This window comes from Ailuropoda melanoleuca, chromosome 16, assembly GCF_002007445.2.
Source record: "Ailuropoda melanoleuca isolate Jingjing chromosome 16, ASM200744v2, whole genome shotgun sequence".
In the NCBI taxonomy this organism is placed as follows: domain Eukaryota; kingdom Metazoa; phylum Chordata; class Mammalia; order Carnivora; family Ursidae; genus Ailuropoda; species Ailuropoda melanoleuca.
Window position 1 is genome coordinate 69,899,939 of NC_048233.1, and position 19,069 is coordinate 69,919,007.

Below are 19,069 nucleotides of genomic sequence, written 5' to 3' on the forward strand. Positions count from 1 at the left end.
ACAAAAGTTTGGGATCGAATTCAAAATATATAGATGTGGGCAACAATTCTCATGACTAATCACCTACTGCATTTTGCCTTTGTTTACCAAGAATATTTATATGCTGATTAAGTCAGGTGTACTGACCGGCCATCAAATGTACAACTGATGAAATTTTAATAGTAATAACTAAAATTGATGTCTTATTCTACAGGTTAAATGACCACCACACATATACGATTTCACCAGTTTATCAAGTACCTGAGAGAAGGTAGTCTTCCTTTTTTTTTTTCTCCCTCCAAATCAATTTTTCCGAATTTCAGAGTTGTGACATAACCTACCTAACATCAGACTTAAAAAGTGGTGGAATGGGTCTTCCACCTAGATTCTGGTCCTGTATGCTCTACAACAGTTTCCAAACTTACTTCTAAGGTAAGCATCCCTCTTTCAAAGGAAAGTTTAAGCACAAGTTCAACATATAATGGAGATAAATGGGCACCTACTACTATCAGTTATGAAAGATGCCAGACATCATGTCTGCCCCTTCAACTCCTTCCTCCACTGAGTGATTGAGGGGGCCCTGAAAAAAACACTTCAGCACACTGCATGGCTTGAAATCCACTGATACATATTATAGATAGAGGCTGAAAGGTTGCAAGGAAAGGGACTAATGATAATGACCAAGTCGTCAATGTTGGTTATGGACTCATTGCATTAATTGTATGTTCATTAGCTACAGCTTTCTTAAGTGTAAGCTGATGGGTTCTTCTCTCTCTGCTTCACCAGTTACTTCAATTCTCAGTCATCATCCAGGCCTCTGTAAGGCATTGCCCTTGCACATCCCCAGTGTCACATAAACTAGAATGCAATACTTCTAATGCTCTTAATTCCAGCAACAGTTCTGAGCTCACTGGTGATTCTTCCACTAGAAGGAAGGAAGCATAAGTGTAAGTAGAGCCTTTTAGAACATCTGTGAAATTAGCTTTACCCGATTTGCCTTTGTTGTTAATTTCAAGATGACCTGAGGTTAGACTAATGCCATCAGAGCTGCTGAGTTTTGATATTGTGGTGTAAGCACCAAGGTTGGAGCTGGTCAGTTCATTTCCAATCAAATGTAACCCACGTCCCTTGTGACCTGTGAGTCTTGTGCAAGTCATTCTTTTCAGTTTCAGTCACTTCACATTAAAAAAATTATCATAGCAGTGAAGCCTAATTATGTTTTTCTAAAGAATGGTGTTCAAAATATCCAGCAACTAGAATGTCAAGTACATTGTCCAATCAGAATGGATGCTGACAGCAAAGAGTGAAGGGTCCCAGGCCTTCAGAATCAGGTGAGATCATTTGGCATAGAAAACATGGAAATGCTTTGTTAACCATGAAGTTTACCTAATGTTAGGTATAATTATAATATTGGTTTATAAATTCTGTACATCCTTGTTTACTTATATTTTAATATTTGCAAATCTTGATGCTGTCCATCAACTTCAGTGCTATAAGTATTTAAAAAGACAAAGATGATAATGATCATGATGGTTATGTAACTTTTACCAGAATTCTAAATGATTACATAGTTAATCACCAGTAGAACCAGAACTCAAACCCAAGTGTGTCAGAACCAAAGCCTGTGTCATAACCTGGGAAACTGAAGTGGGATTTTTACCAAGAATTCACAGTAAATTTCCAAAAGTCATAGCATACATAAAAACAAGACTTCCACCTCCTGTTATTTCTAAACCTGAGTCACTGGTAAGGGGGGCTTATTTTACATTTAATGGAGCTTCAAGCTTCAAGATCCTTCTGTTGCACTGCAGCCTGCCAGGCCTGAGAGTTACTTAAAAGTCCTAGAGGACTCTGGGTGGGGAGGGAAAGCCAGGTTGCATACAGAAGCAAATCTATACAAGCCTTTCTGGAAAATGGCTTACAAAGAATTCAGAAGAAAAGACCCAAATCTCTAAGATTTCAGAATTGTCCTGTGATTTCTCTCATTTGAAATAATGACTTATTTTGTCCCCAGTTGTGTTTTTATACTTTGCTTTTTTGTTTTCTCCTTAAAGAAAGTCTTTAAAAATGTATGACCCTTGGGTCCCAGAATAACCCTGCCCTGGTCATGGTGTTAAGTTAGGACGAATATAGTAGAGTACCTGGGAAACAGGCTAAGCCCAGTTTTCTCACTCTTATCTCTTCCTACTCACACTTCAGAGCCAACATAGCATCAATTTCTGATTTACTAAGTCCACGTTAGTTTCCCTTTCTGCCATCTCCCTAGTATCAATGCCTTCCCTTACCGTAACATTTTTAGAATTTATCTTATGTTACTCCCAGCTGCTGGGATACATGTACCTCAAAGACAGGCTATGTCTGACTTGGTCACCATTTTATCTTTAATGCCAAGTTCAGCACCTGACACAAGGCAGGTATGTAAGAACTCAGTGAATAATTACTGAATAAGCAAATGCTTTTCTCCTTCCTTATGTATATTCATGTAGTTTTTTAATGTCCCATATACCTTGTTGAAAAACAGAATTTTTTTTCACCTAAAAATTTCCAATATTTTTTGAAGATTTTATTTGTTTGAGAGAGAGAGAGAGAGAGAGATCAAGGGAGCATGTGGGCGGGGGGAGGGGCAGAGGGAAAGGGAGAAGCAGACTCCCCACTGAGCAGAGAGCCTCACGTGGGGCTCGATCTCAGGACCCCAGGATCACAACCTGAGCTGAAGGCAGGTGCTTAACTGACTGCGCCACCCAGGTGCCCCTGCCCTAAAAATATCTATAGAGAAATACCCTTGCTAAGAGCTCCATCCAAACCTCTGAACTTGAAGACAAGTGCAGAGAGGAAAGTCGAACACTGTTCATGTGAACAGTCAAAGCAATAGAAAAAGACAACTTTAAAAATACAGTAACACAGATTTAGATGTCACTGAAAACAACAGCCCCCCATCTCACCAACCAAGACAAATCCCACGACTCACTAAACACATCTACAAAAAAATGAACATGTCTACAAATGTTCCTGTGAAACAGAATGCATTTCCTGAAGAACAAAATGTAACTTATAGAGACCTTTTGCTTTATGACAACTCCCTTGTGTCAGGCATTCGAAGTAGGTCAAATGACCACAAAAACTTGTGTCGGGCATTCAAGTAGATCAAATGGTCAACTGGAAGATGAAGACTGAACAATCTTAACTTTTCAGCTGCTCTTAAGAGAGTAGCATAAATCTTTTATGGCAGGTTGTGAGACACTTTGATATGTTTCAGTAGCTGCTTCATGCCTCTCTAGGTTTTTCTGAATCAATACTAGTCCAATTTTTGTCTTTGGTTTCATAGAATCATAGAAACACAGAAAGCAGAGAAGGATGGAACCCTGGAGATTAGCTAATTTAACCTTCCGCACTAGAAATCCCTTCTAAATAGCCTCCAAAACTAGCAAGGGAACCTCCTGAGGGGGACTTCCAGATTTGGGGCAGCTCCAACTATTGGAAAGAGTGTTTATTTTGTTTTATTCTATTTTGTTTCTTTCAAATTTCATCAATACCTGCCTTCCTAGAATTTACTTCTACTAGGGATTGTTTCACCTTCTGAAGTAACAAGATATAAGTACTCCTCTTTGCTACATGACAATGTATCAGCATTACAAGACAGTGATCAGGTCTCTTCTCAACCTTTCTTCTGACTACATTCATTCAATTTAGTGCCAGTTTCACATGGTTTCCAGACTCTGATTATCTTGACCAATTTTGGCTGAACACACCTTAGACAAGATTGTTGGGTATGATTGCTCACACACAGGATGGGCTATGAGACAAAAGTCTAGATAATTATCAAATTTTAGGGGAATTATGTGACCAAAATAATATCAAGCTTATGACTTAATCCTAAAAACATTTTCTGTTTTCTCAATCTCGTACCAAAAGGTATAGTTCCTTAAGAAGGGCTTATTTTCTAATTCCTCCCCTAAAATGCGGACACGGAGATTAGTGGATAATCTGTGGACCTTCTGGAGACAGAATCAGAACAAGAGCTTTCACCATTTCTGTCCAGCAGATTTGATGGCTGTAATCCACCCAGGACTACCCCCTTGAGTTAGCATTCTCTCCTTGTCTGAAAAGAGAGTTTTAATGTTCTTCTCTCTTTACTTTTTATATATTAGGTTTGTTAACATCCAATAACTGACATTTTTAGTATACTGGTCTTCAGATCACATAAAATTTACCTGAACCTATAGGAAAGGACTGCCCACCACTCTGATTTCCTTGATGATGTGTGGATACAGCAAATGGATAAAATGTTGAGGTTTAAGGAGGAAGGGCATGCATAAGTATCTGGGAAGCAAATGGGTAGATCATGATAAAGTCTGTGTATGGCTGGCCCCAGAATCTATTTTCTCATATCCCTTAATAACAAAACCAACAAACTTGACAGTGCTTTGCTGTTCAGCTGAAGAAAACCAAAACCAAAAACAAAAAGCAATGCACATTTGCCTTTGTGCACCGACATGTGTCCACATGACTGAGTTCTGGCCAATGAGAGATAAGTGGGGTTGTCCTGTGGGACTTCAAAGACATCTTTTTAAAGGGAACAATGATATACGTCTTTATGCTTTGACCAATTAGTTTTCTGAAGCACAGATCTGATATCCGGAGTTTCACCTCTTATTTTATAACATGAGAATAAGTCACACAACCCAGGAATAGTGGAACACAGAGTTGGAAGTAGGCTGGTCCCTGATGTCATCATGGAGCTGCCACAGCAAATTTGAAGATACCAACGCCTACCTTTCCTTATGGAAAAGGGTAAGTCATGAGATATAAGCCATTTTCTTGGGGGAAGGGTAGGTTCTGCTAATCCCAGATTAGTACAATTCCTCACATGGCACTTCCCACAGGTTCTAAAGAACGTTCCACGGTATTTCTGAAGGATTATTTCCTTTCCACCTGTGAGCTCAACAATGATTTTAAAAGGCTTTAAATGGTATGAATTCTATCTCATTTCATTTAAATAGGCATATTATAAGCAAACTTATGCCAACTATATTATTTATATATCATGTTTCATTATTTTTCATAAATTATGTAATAATTAGCACAGATCATGCTTATAGTCCACATACTTGGTGGTGAATGAATATGGGCCTAGAATACACAATTTCATTTAAATCCTAAATATATAATAAATAATCATGAAGGAAAACACTCTCATCTCATCCTCTCAAAAAGTATATAAAAATTAGGGGCGCCTGGGTGGCAGAGCGGTTAAGCGTCTGCCTTCGGCTCAGGGCGTGATTCCGGCGTTATGGGATCGAGCCCCACGTCAGGCTCCTCCGCTGTGAGCCTGCTTCTTCCTCTCCCACTCCCCCTGCTTGTGTTCCCTCTTTCGCTGGCTGTCTCTATCTCTGTCGAATAAATAAATAAAAAAAAATCTTTANCCCACTCCCCCTGCTTGTGTTCCCTCTTTCGCTGGCTGTCTCTATCTCTGTCGAATAAATAAATAAATAAAAATCTTTAAAAAAAAAAAGTATATAAAAATTACAAATTTATTTATTACAAATTTTATTTGCAGTTTTGGTTATTTGAGTATCTGGTTCCTTCCATTTACACAACCTAGGAACTATACAATTGTTAAGTATCTGAATTTTGTTTTTCCATAAGAAATCAAAAGGGTTTATGTTGGCTAGTTCTATCTCCTGAAACCTATGATAAGAGAAAATGGTAAGAAGCAGAAAAACATTAACAATTCCAGTTTTCTTCTTTCGTATAAAATATTTCATGATCAATGTTCAAGAGATAGGGTTTCATATCTCCAAAACAGTTTTTATACTAATATGTTTCCTTTGAAGACCATAAGTGTTAACTTTAAAAGCAGTGTTAAGTATGGGAGCAAAGCTCAGTCCACAAGCTTATTTCTACTATTACCCCATTCTGTGTTCTTGAGTAACTCATTTCCCATTATTGGACCTCATTTGCTAAACCACAAAAATGGGGACATTTATATATAATTGTTTTAAATTAAATCTAAAGTCTAAAACCATACTTTGAAATAGACATGATATGAGCCCATGTATAATTTTAAATTTTCTCTCTCTTTTTAAAGATTTTATTTATTTATTTGAGAGAGAATGAGAGAGAGAGCGCGCGCATGCGTGCGCGAGCAGGAGTGAGGGGAGGGGCAGAGGGAAAAGGAGAGGCAGACTCCCTGCTCAGCAGGGACCCTGATGTGGGGGCTGGATCCCAGGACCCTGGGATAATGACCTGAGTGGAAGGCAGATGCTTAAACGACTGAGCCACCCAGGCACCTCCACCTTTTTTTTTTTTAAAGACTTCATAATTACAAATTTTCTTATAGCCACATTAAAAAAGGGTAAAAAGAAATAGTTGTAATCCATTTTAGTTATATATTTTACTTAACTCAATATATCCAGAATAGTATCATTTTAACATGTAGTCAATATAAAATAATTAATGAGACATTTTAGATTCTAATATCTTTAAAATAGGCAAAAACAATTTTTTTAAATAAAATATAATATGCAGTTTACACTTGCAGCACATCTTGGTTTGAAGAAGCCACATTCCAAGTGTTCAATAGTCACATGAGCCTTGTGGCTACAGGACTGGACTGCATAGGTCTAATACAATCTAGGCACTGACCTGTGGATCTATGAAAAATCATCCACATTTTTGTTGAGTAGGGAGAGGTATACGAGAAACAACTGCTGGAAATCTCAAGTGATGCTTCCCTGAGCTCTCAGAGCAGCCTACCAGAGGAGATAATGAAACCATTTAACAGCCAGTAGAGCATGAGCTCTGACAAATCAAAACAGACACTGGTCCCATCAGAATCCACATCATTCAAAACAACCAGTCAAGAGAACATGAACGCAGGTTGGATATAAGCCATGGCTGCGTATACTTTCAAAACAAAACCACACAAACCAAAAACAAGTGTTATTAATGAATCCTTTGATAACTATCTACCCCAGTATATCATACTCTTCTTGTAAAAGAGCCCTATCTGTTTGGATTTGTTGTAACCCAATAACTTATACAGTGCAGGGCACATATAATATAGTGCTTCTCATTCTATATAAGAAAGTCTTTGGACTGGTAGTCTTGCAGTGAGGCAGGGTGTGAAGACTTATTTGCATAGGATTTTGTATAAATTTGAGAATAACCTAATTGTCTAGCTCGAAGAATGGGAAAGGGATAAATAAAATTGGGAATTGGGCCTAAAAGCGCCTCACTATGGCATCACTGGACACAGGCTAAGGTATCGAATAAATACTTACTAAAGGGATAAATGAATGATTACGTTCCATGGGAACATCACTTCATAAATCTTTGTCAATCATGGAACATTACAACAAAAGTTAATGATGTATTGTATGGTGACTACCACATCATAATAAAAAAAAAATGTGGTTCTTGCTAGGTGCCTCACACCAGTAGCATCAGCATTAAGAAATACTTATCCATCATGTAACATCTTTCACCTAATGGTATCTTGGTTTATATACTCTTTCGGGACTGACTACTGATGAAGTCACTAATCTATCTTCTGATAACTGAGTGATCAACAAATATGTGAGATACTCTAAACAGAATGGAGAACTAGCTGGTTTATTGGCTGTTCCTTGCATCGAAAGGTATAAAGTACCATGGAAGAAAGAGAAAAATTGATGGACTTGTGTAAAGTTTGGGAAATGGAGGATGGCTGGACTCAATGTGAGAAGTAACACTGGCCAAGAACACAGTCATACCAGGTGACATGTATAGAGATAATTCAAGAAACTCCGTTCTCGCCATGCTCTTCCTCTTCTTCACGTTGTCTCATGCTACTGCAGTGCAGGAAAGAAGCAAAAGCTTGATGAATGGGGGTGAAATTAGGGCAACATTGTCTTTGTGCTAGAAAGCACTGCACAACAAAGGTATAAATAAGTACACTAGGCATTACTTTTATATTCTACACCCCCTCCCCCAACACACACGCACAATTGTGCCATCAGAATATTGAAGGAACATCCCTATTATTTAAAGTTTCTTTTTTTGTTGTTGTTTTGTTTTGTTGTGTTTTTTGGTTTGTTTGTTTAGTTTTTTGTGTTTTTTTTGTTTTTTTTAGAAAATAAGGACTATTGCCTAAAATAATTCATGGTATTATTTGTAAAGTTAATACCAATTACTTACAGAGATGGCTTTGCATTTGGCAAAATGGCTGATAAAAAGACTTGAAAATTCTATAACAAATACTTGAAACAGCTGGATAAAATACTGTCATTTAAAAATGAATAATTAACACAAGTAAAAGATAAATTCTTGGGTACTAAGAAACAAAAAAGAAATGAATCACAAAGAAAAAATTTATGTGTACTACTGTGACAGCTGTTCCAGATAAGTATAGAGGTTTTGGGGTAAAGTAGATATGTATTAAAGCTTCTATATAAACAATAGAAATGTTTTGGTTCTGCATGAGATAGTTTTGGGAGTCTGCATATAGCTTCAACCCACAAGAGCTTCACCCTGAATTCAAAAAAAAAAAAAATATGAAGACTCTACCTATAGTACAGAAAACCAATAAGAAAACATGTCACAACAGAGATTTGGGAGAGGAAAGCATAAACTCTGCTGAAATATTAGGCTTGATGTTCTATATACTGAGTTTAAATGTATCATTGGCCTTAGAATCCAAAATTAGCAGAAATCTTTGCCAAGTCTAATGATATTGCTGGTAGAACTCTTATTATAAGCATTGACAAAACTACACTGGAATGATCTTCATTATCACAGTAAAAATAAGCTGAATATTTCAAAACACTTTTACAATATTCCCTTCATAAATGAACATTTAGAAGATAGACAGGTAGAATAAAACCAATATATTTTAAAATTGAGAAACTATAAAAAGACTACACAAAATATATCTTTATAAATCTTATAGACATAAAGTAATTTAATAAAAAATATAAGACAGTTATATGCAAATAATGAATCATGGAACACTATATCAAAAACTAATGAAGTACTGCAGGGTGACTAACATAACATAATAAAAAAAAAAATACTGATGCTTTCCAAAAAAAAAGAAGAAGAAAGAAAGGAATCAAGATACTTTGAATATGGAACAGGAAAAGCTGAAAAATAACCAAATAGAACTATGAGGATTAAAAAAAAGCACATAGAAATTAAAAAAAAAGAAAGAAAACCTTAATACATGCATTAAATGTTCAATTAGACACTATGGAAAGTAATGTTTGTGAACTAAAGGTGCAACTGATGAAGTAATTTACAACCCATCCCCCAAAAGGTAAATGAATGAAACACATTAGAAGAAAAGCTAAAAAACTCAGAATCTGCAATGAGAAGAGCCCACATATGCTTAAAAGGAGTTTATAAATGGGGCAATAGGGAGGGTTTGGGGAGTAATATATAAGAGTTAATGAATACATTTCCCTACAACTGATGAGGGCTATAAATACCCAGATTAAGGAGTGCAGAGAATCCTGGAAGGGGGGGGGGAGGAAGTAAAATAAAGATCTAAAAGACAGTTTAAATATAAATAAAACTGTGTACATATATGTATGTGTACACATACACACAGAGATGAAGACAGAAAAACAGACAAACAGAAAACACACTTTGTTTTCAGTCTTTTGCTAGGTCATAGGGTAAAAAATAACTATAAAATGTGGTCCTTGACCTTAGTATTTTAGACTATTCTTGAGCTGATGAACCTAACAGTCATAAAAAAGGAAAAGAAATCCAAGATGAGGAAATGTGAAGAACATATTCCAAAAATAAAACTACATCTATGGTTCCACAGGTCTTTCTACTGCCTTCTTTGAGTCTTATGATATACTCCACTATAAATTCCTAGAGAACAGTGTTGTCATGTGATGTAATAACAATAACAATATCTACCCTATAGATTTGTTGTAAAAATAATAAAGGGATTAGTACCAAGATCTTAATAGCTAATTGTTATTTATCACTTATTTTTGTATCAGTTTTGTATCAGTTTGACAATAACAATATCTACCCTATAGATTTGTTGTAAAAATAATAAAGGGATTAGTACCAAGATCTTAATAGCTAATTGTTATTTATCACTTATTTTTGTATCAGTTTTGTATCAGTTTGACAATAACAATATCTACCCTATAGATTTGTTGTAAAAATAATAAAGGGATTAGTACCAAGATCTTAATAGCTAATTGTTATTTATCACTTATTTTTGTATCAGTTTTGTATCAGTTTGACAATAACAATATCTACCCTATAGATTTGTTGTAAAAATAATAAAGGGATTAGTACCAAGATCTTAATAGCTAATTGTTATTTATCACTTATTTTTGTATCAGTTTTGTATCAGTTTGACAATAACAATATCTACCCTATAGATTTGTTGTAAAAAATAAAGGGATTAGTACCAAGATCTTAATAGCTAATTGTTATTTATCACTTATTTTTGTATCAGTTTTGTATCAGTTTGACAATAACAATATCTATCCTATAGATTTGTTGTAAAAATAATAAAGGGATTAGTACCAAGATCTTAATAGCTAATTGTTATTTATCACTTATTTTTGTATCAGTTTGACTGCCCAGCACAACGCTGGCATCTTAGAAGCTCAATGCATGCTAATTGAATAAAAAGGCAAATAAATGGAATGCAGAAAATTAGGTGAGTTGTGTTGCTTAACAATACCGTTGCAATGAATCACCCCACCCCAATCCCCAGGGGACATTAATTACTCCATTTGGGGGTGGCTCAGGCACTGGGTATGCTGTAAAACTTTTCCAGGTGATTCCAGCCAAGATGGAGAACTATGGAGCCACAGGAAAATGAGTGTGGGCTGTAGCACTTGTATAAGCTTCAGGGCTGGTAACAATAACTAGCCTTTGCCTACTTAGGGAAAGAAAAGGAATTTAAAGTATTTTTTTTTTAAATCAGATATAATCCATCCTAGAAAGAGATGATTCGCCTTAGTTATGTGAATACTTTGGGGGAAGTTGAGGTGAAATCAATACTATAACCATAGCTATTATAAGATACATATACCATGTGATTTGCATGGTGCCTGATGACTAGCCTTTAGATCAACCCTCCAAGAGGTATCTCCATTTAAAGATAACAAAACTGTGGGCTAGAACTTTCCCACTTAAAGTGTGGCCCGTGAACTGGGAGCCTGTGAGAAATGCAGAATCTCAGGTCCCACGCCAAGCCTCCTGAGTGAGAACCTGCACCTTCCCTAGTGAATAAGACAACTGACGTTCATATGAGAGTTTAAGAAATAGTGAAGTAGATTAATCATTCACAACATTGGGTGCTCACTGAAATCACCCTGAAACCTAAGTTTAAAAAAAAAAAACCTGATGCCTGGGCTTTGGGGTTTTAAAAATCTACCTAACGTGATTCTGATATGCAGCAGTTTGAGAATCATAGGGCTAGAGACTGCATATAATATGTCTAAGCTGGTATGCACATAGCTGGTAAAAATGCAGCTGGGATTCAATCCAGAACTCCAGAACCATTGTATCATGGCCCTTTCCTGAATTATACCTCTTAGACTCAAGAAATCTTGAAGTTCAAATAAAAATAAAAATGTCAATTAACACATTATACACATACATATATATCATCTTCTCAATGTGAGTATACTGTTTCTGACAGTCATGATCATACTTTAAAATTATTTATATGTTCTTATATTCCAACATTCAGCTCAGTGTTAAGTAAATATTATTACTTAATAAATACTATTTGATTGACAAGCATTGCTATTCAAGCAATAAGACCTACACTAATTGCACCGAAGAAATATTTCTTCACCCTTTCAAGCTAAAACTCAAATTGCACATCAGTATTAATATATGAGAAATGTTAAACCTTGCTTTTCTTGCTGTGATTGATGCATGCAAATTATTTCACTTATCAAGACAAAGCCTGCCTATAATTTTATATTGAATGTGATAAAATAATGAGGGCTAAAACCTAAATTTCCTAATGTGTAAATGGCTTGAAAATAAGCTTCATATTTATTCATTAGCTGTTACAGTGACTACATCCCAAGATTATTTTTTAGCGTAGAATTAAACTTTACAAACAAACAGAACATCTCACTTGATAGCTAATTCACAGTAAGATCATTATCTTATTATAATAAATACCTGGATAAACAATATTTAAATAAACATAGTACTGCTTTACAGATTTTTTCCCCTGAGGATAGTGTAATCATTATTGTTCCATAATAATGCCTGGCAATGGATAGAATGAGGTTTATAAAAAGAGTTTGAATTACTTTTGTCAGTCATTCGGCAACAGATTTTCCTGTGCTGAATTACAAATTCATTACCCCAGGATCAGGCTTTTAAATCTCAGAGCAAAAGGTAAAATGAGCTACTGGTAAGGTTAGATATTATCCCACAGACATGCCTGCATTACATTTAGGTGAGCGTGGGACTGAATGCCGGAACCGAACATTTGCAAAAGTATTTGATTTGATAGGAATGTTTCAAGACACCTTGCTGTTCACTTTGCCTGAGAAGACAGTCAAGATTCGGGTAAGGCACACAGCAAACTCCTAAGGAATCAGAAAACAAAACAAAACAAAACAAAACAAAAACCCCACATATTTTTCCTTTTATAATGATCTTCTTGGTAGAGTCATCTGGCTGCTTTAAAAAAAAATTATTATATTGAAATTCAATTAATTAACATATACAATGTATCATTAGTTTCAGAGGTAGAGTTCAGTTATTCATCCATTGCATATAACACCCCACCTGGCTGCTTTTAATCATTTCTCCATTTGTTCGTTAATTCCCAAAACATCTACTGAGTTAAGAATTTAAGAATTAGGGGCGCCTGGGTGGCACAGCAGTTAAGCGTCTGCCTTCGGCTCAGGGCGTGATCCCGGCGTTATGGGATCGAGCCCCACATCAGGCTCCTCTGCTATGAGCCTGCTTCTTCCTCTCCCACTCCCCCTGCTTGTGTTCACTCTCGCTGGCTGTCTCTATCTCTGTCAAATAAATAAATAAAATCTTAAAAAAAAAAAAAAGAATTCTAGAATTAGGCATCAAATGTTGAAAGGCTCAGGCCATCATGGTCCAAGAGGGGAAATCGGGCAAGACACTGACAGTAAGAGATGGCTAAGAGCTCTGGTTGCAAGAGCCACAGAATGGACACCAGGAAAACACAGGATCCACCTCATCTCCACAGAAAGGTCATGGCACTGGAATGCACGGAACTCTTTTTACAAGAGATGACACAGAAGGTTATATAGAAGGTTGATCTGTACTGAACAGATCCAGATGAGTTACGTCCATTTGGAGGAAGACCCAGTGATTTTCAACGGTTTCCATACAGAACCAATTAAACAGGAGAGATTTAAACTTGAACCGAGGTGGCACTGAACTCTATAGTTTTCCTGGCTGTGATGTGGTAGAGGTTACAGCATCTCCTTCACGGAGGTATAAAGAAGAAAATGAACAAAAATTATTTTCTTCTGGAATTTTTCACCTACGGCTCTTCCAGTCTGAAAGTAGAAGATGATGCTATCATTCTTGTAAATTCTGTGTTTTTTTAATTAAAAATTTAAAAGGAGCCCTGGATTACAAATAGAAACCTGTGCTCTAGGCCTACTTCTCTCTTGAATTCAGCTAATCTAAATTCTAACTGGGCAAGGAAAGTTAACTCTTTTGGTTTTAGTTTCCTCATTGGCAAAGTGAAGGCATGTGGTCCTCAGCAGGGGACACTAGGCAGTTCCTAGAAATAATGTTAGTTATTGTGATGTATGTGTGGCAGGGTGCGGTGGGGAGGCAGTTGTACAGGTATCTAGTGAGTTGAGGCCAAGGATATTGCTGAAGCTCCTTGAATGGAGAGGACATGCTTCTCAACACAGAATGTCGGTGGTACCAAAGTCAAGAAACCTCGGCCTGGAAGCAGGCTTCACTGGCTACATTAAGCAATGAGCTGGTTATTGTCTCGAAAGCACATGCTGACATGCATTTGGAAGTACCACCCGTGAAAAACCAAAAGCCAAAGGCAGGATTGGACAACGGGGACCGTTTGACCTGGCAAAATCTCTTCCAGTCCACTGAGAGTCTGGGAAAGGACTACCCACTACAGAATGCTACCTTGGATGGAAATAACTAAGTCCTTGTACCCTTGCACCAACTTCTAGCTCAGTTTTGTTGTTGTTGTTGTTGTTGTTTTTGGGTTTTTTTGTTTTTTTTTTTTTTTTCCCTCTGGGTGCTGCTTTGAGAAGAGCTGATGTCAGCTACCACTGACTTAGATGATCCATCGCTGGCTAGACTTTGCCCCAAGAAGAGTGTGACCTTGACTGAAATGCTAAGGCAGATCCTAAAGGATTTATCCCCTGAAGATTTTTGGCTAACCACACTCCTTGCAGTGGGGCACTGAGACCTTTCTTGCAGGGCCAGCTCGGAGTCTAAAAGGAAACAAGTTGCTTCTTTCTTACCTTTAGAAGTGGTAACAAGAGCAAAGCATCACAGAAGGCTTACTATTTACTAGCTCTGTAGTGTAGATTACAGCAACTCCTCAGATATGTAAAGAAAACAAAAAGAACAAAGAACAGTGGTTTGGCTTCTGGACTTCCTGCATCATCTTGTTTAAATGTCACAGCAACCAATGGGGTTTGTGCTAGGAATGCTCTTATTTTACAGAGAGAAACAGAGAGGCTCAGTAACCTACCTAAAGACAGCCAGCAGGTAGGAGTGTAGGATTTGAAGCCAGGTCTGTCTGATCAATCTCACCTTGTAAGAAATCTGTTACTATGAGTCTTTCTAATGCTCATGCTCCTCATCTGAAAGATGGGATCTTATAAATCAGTCAGAGAAAGACATATACCATCTGATTTCACTCATGTGTGGAATTTAAGAAACAAAACAATTGGGCAAAGGGAAAAAGAGAGAGAGAGACAGAGGCAAGCCAAGAAACCAGACACTTAACTACAGAAAACAAACTCATCGTGACCAGAAGGGAGGTGGGCGGAGAGATGGGTGGGTTAAATGTGTGATGGGCATTAAAGAGGGCACTTGTGATGAACACCGAGTGTTTAATGTGAGTGTTGAATCACTGAATTGTACACCTGAAATTAATATTACACTCTGGAATTTAAATAAAAAATTTAACAAAAAATAAAAGATGGGATTTTAGTGTCTGCTTTAGATGCTTCACAAGGTTATTTTAATAATCCTATGAGGAAATATAAGTGTATAAAACACTGTAAGCATGAGAACTTATAATAATTATAATAATTATAATATAATTATTAATAATTATAATATAATTATCATTAATAATTAATAATAATTATAATTATCATTAATAGCATTAAATAGCATTAATAAGTAGCATTACTAAAAACAATCATGATTTCTTTAGGTGGGAGTTCTTAGCTCAGAAAGCTCTAGATTGGCTTTCATTTGAATTGATCCAGGAGTGGGTACCTAGCGAGAGTTGTGTTCTCCATTAAATACCTGATACCCTATAGTACAGCTTGGTGGAGAGGGCTCTCCACAATGAGTAAAGAGGAGAAGGAGAGAGGGAAGGAGGGAGTAAGAGAAGGCAGTGAGAGAGAGAGAGAACGAGTGCTAAAGAATGACATGTCCTTTCTGCTGCCCAGGGCCTAACAGTATCCCAAATTCAGTTTATCCTTTTGGGAGCCTCCTGTGAAATGTAGTAAAGGACTGGTGGAGAGTCTTGCAGGCTTTACACCCACTTTGCTTCGGTCTGAATCCTTACTCCATCATTTCTAGCTGTGTAATTTTGGACAACATACTTAACAGCTCATTTTATTATTCTGTAAAATGGGGATGGTAAGAATAGTCAGTCACTGAGGCCTGGCGAAAATTAAGCAAGTTAATACACATTAACAGGAAGTGGTGCGTGCCAAGTCCTCACTGTTATATTACACCTTTTATGTGTTTTGTATGAAACTTTGTTGCTTTCAAACTAATAAGACTAACGCAGCATGCTATTGAAAATTCCTTGCAAAGTGCTTACATAATATACTTCACATGGATCTATAATATATTTAGTCATCTGCGTGATATTGTCCATGTAGATTATTTATTATTTTAAACTTCTCCATATGCTTCAAGGAAGTTGTGTATTTTTTCCTTATCTATTTGCATTTTTCCCTAGGCTGTATTTTCAGAAAGTGGAATGACTGAATCAAAGGGAATGAAGAACTTTAAAGCCTTTGACATAGATGCCAAATTGCTTTCCAAAAGGTTGCCTCCACCTTGGCAGCAGATGTGAAAAATCTAGCTCTCACTTTTAATAAACTTCCTTAGATTAATGGAATAATGAACACTCCCTTCCCCATGTTTTTACCATTTCTAGTCTATCATTTATGAGTTAGTGTTCACTGCTACTACCCATTTCCCTATCAGGCCTTTTTTTTTTTTCTTTTTAGCTATTTCCTTACACATTTTTTTATGTTTGAAAGATAAAATCCTTTGCCATATTTATATTTTCTCCAGTTTAACATTTGCTTTTTACAACATTATTAATTTTGATAAAGACACAAAGCTAAAACAAATACCCTAACCGGTCCTTTCTCAAGTTAAGACTTTAGATAGCAGATATTGTCCTGTCCTGATCCTAGGCCCTCGGGTTACCCTGGAGGTCACCAGCAGATGATTCTAGAACACTTATCACTTCTTGTCTCTCTCTGGCTGCAGATATGCATTCTCTTGTCATAAGAGAGTCTCTAGCCTATAAGAGGTGGAACAAGAAGCAGTTGGGAGTGACCATCCCTCAGTCCAAGAGGGACTGAAATCTCAGCCTCACACCTCATGGGGACAGTTCTATAGACTATTCCTCACTGTCTTTCAGAGTGTCCCCAGTTTAATTGAGAACAGTTGCCCATAAGAGTAAAACACTTATCAATACACCATTTTATTGGCTCTCCCCTATTCCCCATCTCACTTCCCACTACCTCATGTATTCCTTGGGGGTGTTCCTCAAATAAACTACTTGTACACAAATCCTTGCCTCATGGTTTGCTTTTGAGGGACTCCAAACTAAAACACATGAGTCTTATTAAAGTGTTTCAGCGGCTTCTTAGTTTTGGTCATGATTTATCCATTTACTGAAAATTAATGATTGACATCGGTAGATTATTCACAAACAATATTTATAGGAAAAATCAAGTTTAAGAAAGAAAAATGAAAAGTCTTTCATTTATAACCAAAAAGGATCTATGATTAGAGTTTAGCTAGTTAGGTATTGCTGTAAAAACTTTTCCTTTCTGAATTTCTATGATTGTGGAGTTTGAAAAAGTTTGAAAACCACAGGGACTAAATGATCCCTCATACACTTTCCAGCTCTAAAATCATTTTACCCCCTTACAAGATTTAACACGGTTTGGTTCCCGACACATGCATTTTTTTGGTTGAGTGAATGATTATTCCCCTTATCCATAGCGGTATTTGCAACTTATGTAACAATTCAGTCTGCTCACTCATTTACTTATTCTTTCATGCATTCACTTAGAAAACATTTGCTGATTGTGCTCTGCATGCAAAGTGGAATTGGGTGAAGCAGGAGAAAGAACATCAAACTTGAACCCAGGAGAGAATTTGCACCCAGATCAGACATTTTCAGTGAACTTCATGTAAGCCCTTTGTTCTCTGTTTGTTTCCTCATACCTAAAAATAATTATAATGAATAAAAATACTGAGCACTATTATGGGCTTACAGTGTACCAGACACTTTTAGAGTTTTACATGTATTTTCTTATATTGTATTAACTGATTAGATTCTGTGCAGTAGGTATCATTAACATCTCTGTTTCAGAATGAAGAAACTAAGAGTTACAGAGGGTAAGAAATGTGCACAAGGTTATATAACTAATAAGTGGCAGGAATAAAGATTTCAGCTGTGGAAATAAATGAAAACCATCCAAATGAGAATAAGCAAAGGCTATTTACTCCGAAGCAAGGAGTCAGCCACCATCACTTGCATTTGCAATTGGCAGAGACTCCAAGGCAGTCAGGGGAGTTGCAAAACTTAGTAAGAAAGGAAAGGCTTCAGGTGTTCCTCTGATTGGAGGCTGTTGGTACAGTGAAACTTGAGGTGAGCTAACTAGAAATGGGGTATCCTATATGAGTGGTCAGGTGAACATATCTGGCTTTCTCTGTTTGGCCCTAAGTTGGAAGGAGGGGCAAAAATTAGGGAAGCTGTCTGTTATTAATCAAGTCCTAACTGGTGTCAAAGCTACAGAGGTTGGGGTTTGGCTTCCTCGTCTAGTCCCTGCAGGGTGTGGGTCAAACTTCTAATTTCATACATTGTCTGGTCATTATATGTTAGTAGATTCAGTCTCGCAGAACCAAGGCATTTTTACTTCAAAGTTCTTGCTCTAAGTCATACCCTACTTTTCATAAAAGAATATATGCTCATCCAAATTATAAACCCTGAATGTGACATTATAAAATTAGTGTAATTATTCAGAACACTGAACTAAATATCTAAGAAAAGAGAAGTACAACCTATGTTGTATGTGCATATTTTTTTTAGCTTAGGAAAGCAAATATATAGAGTTGAAGGTGGAGTTTGAAGGAAAAGAACAATGTGGGCAAAGCATGCTCATATCACAAATCATGAAGTCTTTGAAGAAGCTATGATTCTAGAAGGGAGTCTCAACCCCAAATGGCTCCAGAGGCCAAGTGAGACGCACTAACGAATGAAGCAAGCAGGCCAAAATACGAGTATGAAAAGGTGCAGAACACCCATCTAAAAGTTATATTCTTGGGATGCCTGGGTGGCTCAGTCAGTTAAGTTTCTGACTCTTGATTTTGGCTCGGGTCATGATCTCAGGGTTGTGAGATTAAACCCCGAGTTGGGCTCCGTGTTGGGCATGGAGACTGCTTACGACTCTCTCTCTCTCTCTTTGCCTCTTCTCCCGCCCCCCACCAAGCTACATGTGCATCTTTCAAATAAATAAATAAATAAATAAATAAATAAATAAATAAATAAATGTTATGTTCTCATTTAGCTTCAGTCATATAGGACTACAGCCAAGTGTGGCAGGAGATTTAGATTTTTATATCAAAACTTTTGATTTTG